Source organism: Alligator mississippiensis, chromosome 3, assembly GCF_030867095.1.
Source record: "Alligator mississippiensis isolate rAllMis1 chromosome 3, rAllMis1, whole genome shotgun sequence".
NCBI classification, from domain to species: Eukaryota; Metazoa; Chordata; order Crocodylia; family Alligatoridae; genus Alligator; species Alligator mississippiensis.
The window spans coordinates 65,532,678-65,546,677 of record NC_081826.1 but is presented as its reverse complement, the minus strand read 5'-3'; positions in this window follow the sequence as shown (position 1 = coordinate 65,546,677).

Below are 14,000 nucleotides of genomic sequence, written 5' to 3'. Positions count from 1 at the left end.
TAGGCACATATGACTATCCTATAACATTAGATTTCAAAGTAAACTATAAAATGAAGATAGCAGCTTGCTTATAATTATACAATTCCAATAAAACAATGTTTATAACAGAAAAACTGTCTCCTGCTCCACCCAAGCTAAAAGTATTCAGGTACAGTTCTGAAAAGGCATAATATACAGCCTGCTTATAGATACATAGCATTTGTACATTAGATAAGCCACCTGAAAATCTTTTTCTTCTTTTTGCATTAGGCAGTTTCAGTTCCATGGAAACTGTATTCACATCACTGTTCCATCATTTTTTCTTAATGTACAAGTGCTTCTATAGGTACAGGACTGCACATCACAGATGATGACAAAGAACAGGATCTGTAGCTTGCTGGTACTGAGGTTTAAAAAAAAAAAAAAAAAAAAAAAAAATCCATCATGATTTCTAAAGACTTGAATTTGCCAACTTAGCTGGATGGTGCCATCTAGTGGCCAACTCAGTTCTAAACCCAAAACACTCACACCCGTTATGAAAATTTGTTGAAGACACAGTCTTTTGAACAACTCATCCTTCAATAGCTCCAGTCCTTGTCTTGTATATACAGTCAAGATTTTAAATACCTTGAAGTTCCAGCATTCATCTGAATATCACCCCCCACTTTTTTTTGGTGTAGCCCAGAATCAGATCTCGTACACAAGAGGACAAATTCTCACAGCCTGGGCAGAAATACCAAAGTGGATGCTGGACAAAGAAAGTTTTGAACTTTTCCTGGAGCACTCAGTACATTGGAACAACTGTAGAGGTAGCTCAAAAACTGAAGTAGGTTCTATGAAACCAAATGCAGGCCCCCAATAGAGCTGTAGAAGTAGGTACCTGTTGAAGGACAAATCATTTACCCAGGAAGAAAGGAGAGCAACAAAACAAAAACACACCACACTGCACCCCTCTCTCCCCCCATCCAAAAACAAAACCCCAAGCAAATAGGAATAAAATGCCAGAAGGAAAACCCCAAACTAATTCCCACTTCCTTCAAACACACAAGTAGGTATCTTCCTTCTTAATGGACCTTAAACAAGGGTGGAAAGGGATGGCGGACTGGAACTAAACTTACATTATACTAAACCAACATGAGTTTCAAAATTCTGTGAGAGTAACCCGAAGATAAAAATTAATATGGCTTGGAAACTCCAAACATCCATATCTGGATGGAAGAGAGTGTGGGCTCATGTACACATGTTTTTGTCTACATAGGGCCATCCTTTGGCAAAGCTATAGCAGAAAATTACTACTACAGCTATGATGCTTAATTTTCTGATGTAGACAAGCCCTAAGGGTCAGGCTGAGATCTGCTATTGATCTATACTAGCCTGGGGAAAGTGAGCAGTTTTATAGCATGTAAACAGGTGAATGACACATCAGTCCCAGTATTATAAACCACAAATATTCAAAACTCACGAGTTAGGCCTCCAAAAAATCACGATATTGTTTCAAAATCCCATTACTTTAAAGTCAATGTTAGCATGTTGTTTATTTACCTTCTAATTTTTGTGTCTGCAGTTTTCATATTTTCCTGTTTTCTCTCCACAGCCATGAAAGCAAAGAAATGCAGGGCTAGAAGAGACATCAAGAAACCAACTATGTCATTCCTTTGCACTGAGGGCCAGTTCAGTATACATGTGCCATTCCTGAGAGATGATTACCACACTGTTCTGAAAACCTACAGTAAAGGATATTCCCCATCTTCTGTAAGTTGTACTTTCCAGTAGGTCACCAGCTTAACTGTTAAAAAGTTTTTCTGAATATTTATTGTCTTTCCTGCAAATGAAGGTGTTTTCTTTTTGTCTTGTCCCCAGTGAAGAATAATTGATCATGACCCCTTTATAACAGTCTTTTAACTGAAAGAAGTATGTCCCCCCTCTCAGTTTTGTTTTTCTTCTAGGAAAAAAAAAAAATAAAAAAATCAAACTCAATGTCTTCAACTTCAGAGGTCATGTTTTCTAGATCTAGTTTTTGTTGCTCTCTTCTAGACTGTGTCCAGTTTATCTATATCACTCCTGAACTGTGGTACCAAGAGGTGAACACAGTGGATGTGTCTATACATGCAATTAATATGTGTAGCAACAAACTTCAGTGCATATCACACTGGAGTTTATTGCTCCCAGAAGCTGTGTTTGAACATGTGTCCAGTACCACAACACAGAGCCAGGTTGGAGCAGCCCTGGCTGGCAGGGGGCCCCAGGGGACCTGGCTCAACATGCCACAGAAGGGCTGGCTGAGGCATGAGGGTGTTCACCACTACAAACCTACAGCAGAGTTAATTAGTTTACTCCTTCCTAATCGCACTGCACATTTAGATGCTGAGACATTTACTAAAGATCTAATTAGCCTACTCTGCAGTAAAAGTCTCATGTAGATGCACCCAGTACTACACTGAGGCCTATATCACAGAATCAGAATTTTGCAACATCAGACTGTTGACTCTCATTCAGTCTTATCCACCCTAACCTTCAGATCTTTTTCTAAACAGCTGCTGCCTAATCAGATATTATCCACCTTGTGTTTGCCAATTTGATTTCTCCTTCCTACAGGCAGCACTTTTCATTTTGTTGATTTTAGACTTTGTCTCCAGATTGTCAAGGTCATTTGAAGTCTGATTTTGCCCTCTAAAGGGCCCCCAACCCTTCACTTAGTGTCATCTGCAATTTTTAAATACATTCCCTGTTACATCATCCAAGCAATTAACAGAAACATTTAATAGAATTGACCTACAGCAGATCCCATGTTCGGCCCCACTTGAGACTCCCTTAGTGACAGGAAACCATGAGTCAAATGAATAATTGTAGAACAAGAAATCATCCACAGACTAGATTGTGTTAAGCATGATCTAAATGGAGACTTAAGATTCTTATCCCATTACCTGGATTAACTTTTGTGACCACTTGTTCCCCATAAACTTGTTTCCCTCTCCCAGTACTGCCTCCCATCCTCCTTCCCTCCCCTGTCTTTTGAGTAAGAATTTTGACACTGCTATATACAAATCACTTTCTCTATTTGATAGACTGCTCTGTGCATGCCTTTTCATAGCATCCAATGAAGACAGCTTGGGCTCATGAAAGCTTATGCATTTTCTATTTAGTCAGTCTACAAGGTGTATCTCTACCCTGCCTTCTGCTCTTTGAGAGTGATTTTTCAACTAGTTGTGCATCCCTCTAATTTTAGTAGATCTAAACCATATATGCATTTACTACCTTATGAGAGAGAATTTGACACTGTGTTATATGTCATACTCAAGTCAAGGTATACCTACTTCTTCTTCCTTATCCATGAAGCCTTTTACCCTGTCAAAGAAGAAAATTATAGTGATTTGACATTATCTGTTTTTGACTATGCTGGCAGTCTTTTTTTTTTTTTTTTTTAAAAAAAATCACTCTGATATGTATTATTGTCTACATACTTAAAAATTAATTGCCCAACCATTTTTTTCAGAATATTTCCAGGGACAAAATTAAGTTGAGTGGACTATACTTACCCCAATTTTTTCTTGCCCTCTTTCTTAAAGATATGCTTGCAATTTTCTAGTCCACTGGGGCTTCTGTCCTTAAGTTCTCAATGATCATTGCTAATGATTTAGAGATTACTTTGGCTACTTCCTTAAACACTATTAGGTGAATTTCATCAAGTCCTACCAACCTGGACATACCAATCTTATCTTCATGTGCTTTAGCCTGTTCTTTCTATATTCTGGCCTGTACTCTTACTTCTTTGTTAAAATTAATTTCAACTGGTCATAAGTAACCTTTCATGTGAAGATTGAAGTAATGAATACATCAGCTTTCTTTGCATCATTCACTGTTTGTTCTCCTTTTTCAGTTAGTAACAAACCTATACTGATACAACCTTTTCTTGTTGTCTTTTATGTCCCTTGCTAATTACAATTTATTCTACACCTTAGCCTTAATGGTGTTATCCCTACTTGCTCATGCTATTCCTTTATACTTATGTTCCAGTATGTGTCTTTGTTTTCACTTTGTGTATGATTGTTTTCTGATTTTCAAGTAATTGAAGAGTGTGTGATGCTCTTCATTGTTTTCTTACTATGGTTATCTTTTTTTTTTTTACATTATATTAAATGCACAAATGAAAACCATCCTAATCTCTTTCAGTAAATTCAAATTTTTCTGAACTTTTGTCTCTGAAATTGTCTTCTGAAGAGAATTTACCTACAATTTCTCCTATCTTTTAAGTCAGCTTCCTGAAGTGTATAGTCCTTATTCCACTGTTCTCATGCCTTCCTTTTCTTACAAGAGTGAACTTTTATCATTTCACCTGAATTAGTGTCTCCCTATAAATCAGAATTATATCTAAAATAGCAGTTCCCTACTAGCTCTTCCATCTCATGAGACAGAAAGTTGTTCCCAAGACATTCCAAGAACTTACTGAATTGTGTCTTGCTATTTTGAAACTCCACCGTTAACAACAGATCCTGTCTAGATATTTCTAATACAGATACTACTAATAGTTGTTTTAAAAAAGCCACTCTCACATCCTCTTTTTCAAACTGAGTTTAAAATCTTCTTTTCTTGTATAGGTTTGAAAGTCAGTGCCCAAAAATGCTCTTCCTCTTCTTCATTAGATAGACGCTTATCCCTCCCTCCCCCTCCCCCTTCTTTCCTCACAGTAGAGTAAACTGACATCTTCCTGTAACATCACCTGTGATTACATGAATCCAGATCTCCAGAACTGATTACTCCCTGCCTGGGAGAATTTCACCTCGAAGTATGGACAACATTGCTACACATGCCCTCAGCTCTAGTAGTATCATTAGTGCTCATGTGGATGAGGAACATGGAAGTAACAGAGGGCTGGATGAGCCTCAGAAACCTTTCCAAGATGTCTCGGATTTTGGCTCGAAGCAGAAAACCTTTCCCAGGGTGATGGAAGATACTTTTTTCACTTCTCTGATCACTACCATTCTTCATCTCCTTTTCTTGAAGGGAGTGACTAGGACACTCAGAGATTTATGGACATATTTCTTCTCTTCCTCAGTCACCAGGGTCTGTTACTCTTCTATAGGTCCCGGGATCATAACATTTCTTGTGCTAATGGAGAGGGGGCTTAGGTGGGGAGTGATGCACTGTTTGCTGTGTAAAGTGGCCAGCAACCAGCCTCTTTTCTATAGAGGAGCCAATAATTCTTCCTTTTACAATGCTGCTGCAGTTCTTTCAGATCTACTAACTTCCTCCATCCTGGATGTCTCAATATGCAGCCACTGACAAAATCATCATGGTTCCAGATGATTCTCAGTTGAGTGCCCTCCTCCTATAGCTCATTTACCTGTTTCCTAAGGGACTCTGCTAGCGGGCACCTCTCACACCATGTGATACCACCCACCTCTTTGTCTTTGCTGGAGATGCATTCCGGGAAGGAGGAGAGCAGCACCTGGGTGGAGTCCTGCAAGGCAAGAATCTCTGTCAGCAGAATCACTTGTAAGTGTTAGGCATGTGTCAGCAGCAGTGTTGGCAACAGCAGGCGCATCTACACAAGAGATTTACTGTACAGTTGAATAATTAGCAGCATAGTTAACATCTTGTTGTCTATACATGCATCCCTACTAGGTTGAAGTAAACTAATTTACTCCTCAGTATTTACCAGTACTATCCTGCTGTGGAGTAAAACACTCTGCAGCAATGCATGTGTAAATGATCTCGCAGCTGGCTAGGGCATGAAGATGCTTCAATGCAGGGACTGCCTGCCACCTTGCCTCTCACTGAAGCACTACACTGAGTTCAGTTGGAGCAGCCCCGGGGCTGGCGGGCTGACACCCCCGGTCCCTGCCAGCCAGGGCTGCTCAGACCTGGCTCAACATGCTGCAATCCCTGGTGCATGTGCAAATGGCAAGCCTGAAGCAATAAACTCCAGTGTGATAAGCATCAGAATTTACTGACATGCATTAATGTGCACGTGTAGATGTGCCCAGTGTTTTTTCATGCATTATGGGTTCCTTCCTTTTTAACAGTTGAGGAGAAAAATAAGCCTGCCTCCCTCTGCTGATGAAGTCAATTCACACATTTCCTCCATCTTCAAGGTGCCTTAGAATTTAGACAAAGGACATATTTACATTGGTTGAGCCAATATAAAATACAGCAGAAACTGGAGGAAGGCAGTTGTACAGGGGTAGCTGCATGTGGCCAGTTGGAATTTTACCTGGGTAATTCTTCACTGGATTCATCTTTTACCAGGGTAGGGTTGAATACCTTCTTTCTACTCCTTTTACAAAAGCACAAAGATGTCACATCTCCAGGCCGTTATTTTCTCCAGTCAGTAAGAACCAACGGGTATGACGGTTAGAAACATATAAAAAAAAAGTCTCAGATATACCTATAATTACATGACTTCAGGAGCTTTAAGAAAAAACTTCAAAATCTGAGAGTTGGTATACTGGAATCGTATTGCTAGATACAATGGTGGGGCATTGAAATTAGGGAAAGACCTTCTCATATAGTCCTGTAGTAGTTATAGTAGTTAAATATCAGGCAGACTAGTTTGCAACCCAGCATATGCGAAATATAGGTTCCCTTGTTAATCATAAAACCAAAACAATCACATTCTACAAACCTTTCAATGATGTTTTATTAAAAAACAAATATTTTTTTTTTTTTTTTTTTGTCAGAGAGCAGAGATACATCCAGAAAGAGGCAAAGGCATTCAGGGAAGAAGACAGAATCAGGAATTTAGCAACTGTTTTTCTCTCAAATTATCTACCTAAACATCTTTTTTCTGCATGCCTGACTGAAGGGAGAAAGTATACTTTCCCCTCTTTGATGTCCTGATTTACAGCTTGTGATTGGCTACCTGATATGTCACAGGTCTGTGTTTGGCTACTGAAAAGGCTCAAAAGGCATCTGTAATACTTCTTAGAAGCTGTACAGCACAGCCTGAAGAAGGCTGAATTGCACTCTATTAAGAATTCTCAGCAGAATGCCTTACTGAGGCCATTAATGGTGTCATCCAGCATTTACACATCCCTATCTCAAGTTACTGAAATGACCCAGGAGGTTCCGTTCACTTTTCTTTACTTAAAACCAAATTAGGTTTTACCAACACACATGAAAATTGTATACAAAACACCTAAGTTAAAAAAAATATATATCTATATATAATTTTATTTTTAACAGGTTGCAAAGGTAAGTACACAAGAGTTAGGAAATAATCAAATGTACAGTTGCTTTGCAACCTTAGTTCAGTCCCCATGTGTACGTCCATCAAGATACAATATTTAACTATGCAATGACATTCTATTTTTTTTCCCCACAGAATCCTTGCTTCATTCAGTGCAAATGCTGGGTGGTACTCAATTAATGACTTCTTACTAATTAATCACTTTGGATGCTTAAATTTGAAATACCTGGGACCTGATTTTTTCACATTACCTAGTGTTATAAGAGGCAAGGACTCCTTAGGGTGATATCTTTTATTAGACCAACTGTGTTGGTGGGATAAAGTTAGACAAGTTTTCAAATGCAAGACACTCTTTCTTGGATCTATGATCACAGGATATATGGCACTTACCTTCAGAGCACTACTCTTATTGATGCCGAGTGCCCCACACTGCTCATGAAATCCAAAGGGCTCAAATCAGGTATCCAGATAATGAGGTGCACAAAATTAGGGTGGAATTCTATTACCCTTTGTGCATCTGTATGGCATTTTCTAGATGCATAAATGGAGCTTTTGATACTTAAACAGGTTGTGACTCAAGCTCCGTGGGTATGTAAGTATCCATGCGGTGACTGAGCATGCTCAATAGGCTGCACACTAACAGAATAGTATGCAAGTCCAATGTGCATAAGTTGCAGAAAAATGAAGGTTGGAAAAAAACCCTCCCTTAGTTTAGCCCCAGTAGTTGTATTGGGATGGGCACTTACCCAGGAGGCAAGAGACCCGAGTTCTAGGGACCCCTTGCCTAAAGAAAGTTGGAACCTGTATCTTTCTGACTTGCTAGATAGAACAATGCTTTAATAACCCAGTTATTAATCACTATGCCATAAGTTAAGCTTTATCTAGTCCCCTCTCCAGCAAACCTGGGCAACCAAAAAGAGGGAGATATGTGCAGGGGTGGAACTGGCAGGGGTGCGCTTGCACCTCCCCCACCGGGGCAGATCCAGGGGAAGTGCGCTTGCAGCCCTCCCTGGATTCCTGGTTGTAGTGGGTTTGAGGAATTAGCTCAAACAAACAGTCCTTCAGTATCCTTTTACAATCCTTTTTTAAATGACTTTGCTTCCCCGGGTCAAAATCCCTCCCAGAAAGATGGAATATAAAGAAACAGTAACACAACCACATATACACCAAGGGACCTTTTCCATGACCCCAGGAAAAGATTCTAGACCCAGTTCTGCCACCGCTAGTCTGTCCTTGTCCACTCTGTTGGTTTCACTCCCACACTTAAAATCTCTGTTGACTCACAGTTCTTTGTAAACTCCAGGAAAGAGGCAATCCTGTGGCATGATCCTCAAGGCTCATCCTGCAGCTGACCCGCCAGCTCTCTCCCTTTCTACTCTTCCATCATTCCTCTATTCCTCCTCATGTGCTTGACTGTGATGCAAGGAGAACATCCCAGCTTCAGCTTCCACCCAACAGCTTCCCTGTCTCTCTTCTGTTCAGCTCTATTCCCTATCCTGTCTCTCTGTAGGAGCCTTTGAACACCCAGGGAGCCATCTAATTATTGCCATCAGCTGGCACAGTTCTCCACAGCAGAGCTGCAGCTGCAGCCTGCTACACAGATCCACCCAAAATTTAACACTAACTAGGTGTGTCTAATGTGCAAGTAATGCAACACAATAAACTCTGGCACATATTGTAGTAGAGTGTATTGTTCCCGGGGCTCACATTTACATATGAGCCTGGGACCACAGCACATTGAGCTGGGTCAGAGCAGCCCCTGCTGGCTGGGGACCCAGGGGTCAGCCTGCAAGCCCAAGGCTGTTCTGACCCAGCTCAATGTGCTGTGGAAGGGCTGGCTGGGGCACAAGGGTGCTCCAGTGCAGACAGCCCCCAGCACTGAAACACCCTTGTACCCTAGCCAGCCCTGTCAGCATCTACATGTGTGTTGCTACACACTAAAGAACACTGCTGTAGGACAGTACTTATGTTTGCAAGTACTAAACTACAGCAGAGCTAATTAGATTACTGAGGCCCAATAAGACTACACATGTAGATGCTGAGACTTTACTGCAGAGCTAATTAGGCAGCTCCACAATAAACGTCTCATGTAGACATGCCCACTGCAAAGCTTATTCTTATTAGTTTAGTATGTCCTAATAAGGGTTCATGTATAGACACTGAGATGTTTACTCCACAGTTAATTAGTCAACTGTGCAGTAAACCTCATGTAAATCTGGCAGGGGAAGCAGCATTTCAAGTCAAGCAGTGCTGAGGGAGTCACTTGATTTCATGGCTCATTATAATCTACCTAATCCCTTCTACACTCTTCGTTCCACAGTGTTAATGACCCTCTCTTCTTTGTAATGGTCTTGATGTTCCACCGATCAAGCTATCCTTTGTTCTGCAATTATGCTTTCTGTAAACTGGCCCTGGGAATGAAACTCCTGTTTCACAGACCTGCAGATTGATTTTAACTCATTCCAATGAAGTTATATTTGGTTTTGCTTCTATCTTAAACCAAATAATACAGCCTCACGCCCCTAGCATATTAGTAAAGCTACTCGTTTCCTTTTAAATGGAGAAAAATATGTTGCTCTGTGTGTGATGATGCACCTTGCCACCTGCATCCCCCTTTTCAAAATTCTAGATCCTTCCATGCACCCTCTTTTGGTTCCTGGCTCACCCAAATTTTAAAACTGACTGCCTAGCAGTGGCAACAGCAAAAGTTTAAAACCAACAGTTTTTTCTTGAGGCAGCCTTGAAGGAGTCAATTGATTTCATGGCTTCTTATAATCTACCCAATTCCTTCTAAACTCTTCAAGTATTAGTGACCCTCTCTCATATTTTAATGGGTTTAAAGTTCCACTAAGCAAATTATTCTTTTTTCAGCAATTCTTCTCTCATCTGCTTCTCCTAATGTAGCTCCTGTTTCACAGCTTTGTAGACTGTTTTTAACTCCAGCTAAAAACATTAACTCAGGTGTGGGAACATGAATTTTGGTGTGGAAATAACTTTCACTGAAACACTGGATGCAATATCAAGATGTTCAAAAAGGGTTGATTTTGTTTTATAAAACTGAAAGAGATGTACATTTAATTCTAATGATTACAGGATTAAAGAAACACCTTGTGCTTATTTTTGCCTAGTGGGTTGCGTTTGGTATAGCAAATGTATGATATAGCAAATTAATTCACATCCTAATAAAGTTATATTTGTTTTTCTTTTGATCTTAAAGTGAATAATACAGCCTTAGGCCCTTAACATACTATAAACTTTCTAGTTTCTTTTTACCTGGAGAAAACTATGTGTTGTTTTATATATGAGGTTGCACCACACCATCTGCACCCCGTTTTTCAAAATCCTAGATCTGCCCATGGATATATGGCCCCAGGAGGAAGAGAACAAGGGTGTGCATGTAAGATGAATGTTGGTTCTACAGATTTTACTGATGGAAGAGGAATAGTGAGAAACACGAATCTTTTGTTTCCCATCTGGGCATGGGCAATTGGTGCCACCTTAGCAACCAGTCAGCAACTGGCAGGGGCAGCTAATATCACTGACCGGGAGGGGGGGTCCCCACATGGCCGATTGAGCCATTCAGGAAGCAGCCACAGTGCTCCCAGAAGTGGCTGTGCCGCTCCAGGAAGTGGCCGCAGCACTTCATCCAGGTGCTCCCACTTCCTGGCTGGTGCTCACAGAGGGGCACTGGCACTCCCGCCTGCTCCCCCTTCCCATCGCCTAAGGGGGGAGCGTGGCCTGACAGGGGGTGCACCAGCGCTCTCAGGGAGTGCACATGCACCCCCGTGCACCCCCTACACATTGCCACTGCATCTGGGCTCTGGAGAAGAGTATTCTAGTGACTTTTCTGCTAATTCCTGTTAAGATTGATGGCTTCTTCCCTATGCCTTCAAAACCATTTCTATCCCAATCTGTTTTTCCTCACTCCAGCCCATTTTCTGATTCTTCTCTCCTTGCCAGTTTCAGTTTCTAGGCAGCTTTCTCATCCCAGTCATGATGTTCCCACCCCTATTCATGTATTAAAAGAGATGGGACTTAGAAAATGAACAAACAGTGTAGGACTGAAGACTTGGAAAGAGACAAAGGAAGACAGTTCATGTGCACATGGTTGCTGTTGTAGATATGTACAAATTTGCATATGTATAAATACTTTTAAAATAAAGAGAGCTATTTAGTTTTACAAACATGGAGTCTTTTCATATTGTCTTTCACAGAGCAGCATGAAGGAATGTAGCACTGGGAGTGACAGATATCCACACTAAAACCTTGAGCTAACCAACGGGGAAAGATGAGAAAATGAAGGGTACAACCCCCCCCCCCTTGCTTTTTTTTTTTTTTTTTTTTTTTTTTTTTTTTTTTTTTTTTTTTTACTGTCTCACTGGGGGGGAAAAGGAGACAGAGTGAGAATAATGCCCAAACTACTCAGACAATTGGTAAAGATATCTGATACAGTAATACCAGATAGAAAACTGTAAACACGTTCTGTTTTTTTCCTTTGTTTAGGGTTTTTTTCTTACCTGATAACAAGGAAGAGAAAATAGAATATTTACTTATACTACATATGTTTTCATCTACAAGAATGTTGAAATCTACAAATAATTTTGGAGATATAAAAAGATTCATTAGATAGAGACAGAATCATTCGGGGGGGGAGCAGTTATTTCAGATTACAGGAGACACTGTTGAGAAAAATAAATCGAACCCTAGAGAAAACCAGCCAAATAGCAAGGGAAGTCTGGGATTGGGGATCATAATGATAGCCACTAGTGTAAACAAGTGCACCGGGTGTATGTCTACACATCTAATTACAGCATATGAATAAACTGTGGAGCTTATTGCTCCGCAGTTTATTGCTCCTGAGCTTGCCATTTGCACGTGGACCTGGACTGCAGCACATTGAGCTGGGTTGGAGCAACCCTGGCTGGCAAGAGGCCCAGGGAGTCATCCTGCCATACCAGGACTGCTCCAAGCCCTCAATGTGCTACAAGGGGCTGGCTGGGGCACAAGAGTGCTTCAGTGCAAGGCTAGCCAGCAGGCAGCCTCCCCACTGAAGCACCCTCATCTCCCACTCAGGTGGGTCAGCATCTACACATGCGCTGCTGTGCACAAAAAGACTCAGCAGTAGGGTAGTATTTATATTTACAAGTACTAGCCTGCTGCAGAGTTTATTAGTTTAGTACATCCTAATAAGGGAGCATGTGTAGACACTGAGATGTTTACTCCACAGTTAATTAGTCAACTGTGCAGTAAACGTCTTACGTAAATGTGGCAAGCTAGCACTAAAAGGAACCAGGAAACAGAACAAAAATAGATTGATTTATATAGACTATAGACATGAAGGTCCACTGTACATACTGTGGAAAGCAAAGCAGAAAGAAAAATGCCTTGCCTTTAGCATCAGAGCAAGTAGCCTGGGAAACATTCTATATCCCAAAATTATGGTTAACTCAGAAAGAGAGACAAGCACCATGTTCATTGACTGAAGATGCAGAGACTATCAGTGAAGAAAAGGATGTCAGCAGTTTGACTTTAGACAAGCCAAAAAATCTCAAGACACATATACTCCACCAAAGGAGTATATTAAGGACCCCTGCATGACCCATGGCACAACTATTGTACACAAATGGTTTGCTGCCCCTAATGAGCTGCTGGAAGCATGCCAATAAAATGCACCCAATACAGAGCTTTGGGCACATGTCCATAGCTAAAGGGCAGCTACACTGCTATTATTTGGAAAATAGTACATACAGAGCAGGCGTGACATGCTTCACTGCAACATTGCCTAGCACAGTCCTCTAACAGACTAGACTGAATAGAAAAAGAATGCCAAACACTCTGCTGCCATATTTGCACCTATGCTCTTTGAGCAATGGCTAGTTTGATTCCAGCTGGATTATAGAACCAATGGCACTGTAATTCCAGCAACTCTGGGAAGAACCAATATTAGACTGGGAAAATGGAGCTAAGCACTGGTGATGTTCACTAATTTCAGTGCTGTTGAGCTAATGAGATAAGAATCCCAAGAAACAAGAAACTTTATCATTTGGAGTTTAGAGGACTTGACACACAGGAGTCATTGGGCCATCATTGGACTGCAGGTCTGTGCAAGCCTTTCTCTGTACTGTGGTAAACTACCAGAAAATCCTCAATCTGAATGAGAAGAGAGGAGAGAAAACAGTCACTGAGTGATGTCTGGCATCCAAAACAGAATGGAAGGACCTATTTCAAGGAGATGGGCGCCTTGCAGAACCAACTGAAGTTAGGAATAAACCATGACCTGAAACTTTTGAAACTGCCAAATCACACAGAAGCTGGTACAGAGTGGATCAATAGCCTAACAGTGGTGAGGCACCTTCAGGTAAGATGAGAAACTGCATTAACTCAAACTATTTAGAAGAAGATTGTGAAAAGGTCACTACCCACTTATAACATTATCTAAACTATACAGGGGAAAAGTGTTCACTGTTATGTCACTGTGAGGGAAAGCCGGGCACTGAGATTGTGACAATCTTATTAAAGGATAAAGAGATGTCAAAATAGAGGCAGGTCAGAAAAATAGTAGCAAATCCTGGGCAGGGTGGAGAGGTGAATATTAGGATAAAGGTACATAACTGAAGCTCTGGAAAAACCAGGTCCCCTATATCAAACATCCGACTTTTGATGGACTCTGGCTTGACCCTGAGAAACTGTGAGCCATTAAAGAAGATCCAGACATATTAAAGGATTTCCATGATTTATGGGAATGGTCAACAATCTTTCCAAATTCTGCCCATGCCGTCGGGAATCTTGGGAATCCTAGAGATGGTTAAGACAAGACAATATGGGACAGCAAAAG